Source organism: Nuphar pumila, chromosome 13 (genome assembly GCF_984573655.1).
Source record: "Nuphar pumila chromosome 13, dmNupPumi1.hap1.1, whole genome shotgun sequence".
Lineage (NCBI taxonomy): Eukaryota > Viridiplantae > Streptophyta > Magnoliopsida > Nymphaeales > Nymphaeaceae > Nuphar > Nuphar pumila.
This window is the reverse complement of record NC_143261.1, coordinates 27,240,635-27,242,021: the sequence shown is the minus strand read 5'-3', so window position 1 is coordinate 27,242,021 and position 1,387 is coordinate 27,240,635.

Sequence of the window (1,387 nt, the reverse complement as noted above, 5' to 3'; positions counted from 1 at the left end):
AAAAATAAGGCAGACTTCGTTGACACTTTTGTGCATTTTCATAAGCATGTTGAAAGGCAGTTTGATAAACGGATCAAAGTGTTTCAATCTGATGGAGGCGATGAATATAATAGCAAAAAATTTATTCGGTATCTTGATCATGCTGGGATCAGCAGCAGACCTTGTATCCAAAGACACCTGAACAGAATGGAACGGCCGAACGAAAACAATGTAATATCATAGAACTGGGATTAACTATGCTTTATCATTCCCATGCTCTGAAATCTATGTGGGTAGATGCTTTTAGTACAATCATGTTTTTAATCAATCGCCTATCGTCCTCATTGAATATGGAATCACCATTTTTTAAACTTTTTGGAAAAGTACCTGATTATTCATCTTTTTGAATTTTCGCGTGTAGATGCTTTCCTTACCTTTGGTCATATAACAAAAATAAATTTGATCTGAAATCTCTTCCTTGTGTGTTCCGTAGGTATAGTATAAGATTTAAAGGATACCGATGTTTTCATCCCCCTACCGGTAGTGTATACATGTCTCATCACGTTGTGTTTGATAAAGCTACCATGCCCTATAAAAACCCAGCCAGATTATATCAAGATGATGATATTCATGAGGAGCTCACAATTTTCAATGATCTTGAGTTTTTGAATCCTAATAGACCGAATTTTCAACAATCAGAACTAGGTCTCGACTCCCAGCCATCTTTACAAGATGAAGTGAGCATCTGAAGTCGTCTTCACAATGTTGATCATGTTCCTCAGCCTTCCATTGAAGAGCCTAGATCTAGTCTGCCTGATACTAGATCAAAATCAGATTTGCTTTATGATGCTACTACTGATCTAGTCACGATGGCACCGCCTTCAACAACTGAGCCACTTCCTTCTCCAATGGATTCTAGCAGTCACCCTGCTATTTAACAGCCTGATGGGAACACCGGATCCATGACCACAAGAAGCATGACAGGTATTCACAAACCCAATCTAAAGTATGCTTGTTTGCATGAAACATTACAGTATTCAAATATTTCCAAAAAACCGACAAATTTTAAAGATGCTTTGCTCCATCCTGGTTGGAAACAGGCCATAGATGAATAAATCGATGCTTTGAAGGCTAATGACACCTGGGATCTAGTTCCTTTTAAACTGTGAATGAATATAGTAGGAGTAAAATGGGTTTTTAAAGTCAAATTAAAGGCCAATAACATTATCAATAGCCTTGTAGCTTGCATTTTTACTTAGATTGCTGGCATTGATTTTTCAAAAACATTCTCTCCAATTGTCCGGCCAGGTAGCATTAGAATAATTCTCTCTCTTGCTACTATTCGAAAATGAGAGATTCACCAACTTGATATAAAAAATGTCTTCCTACATGGCACTATTAATGAATC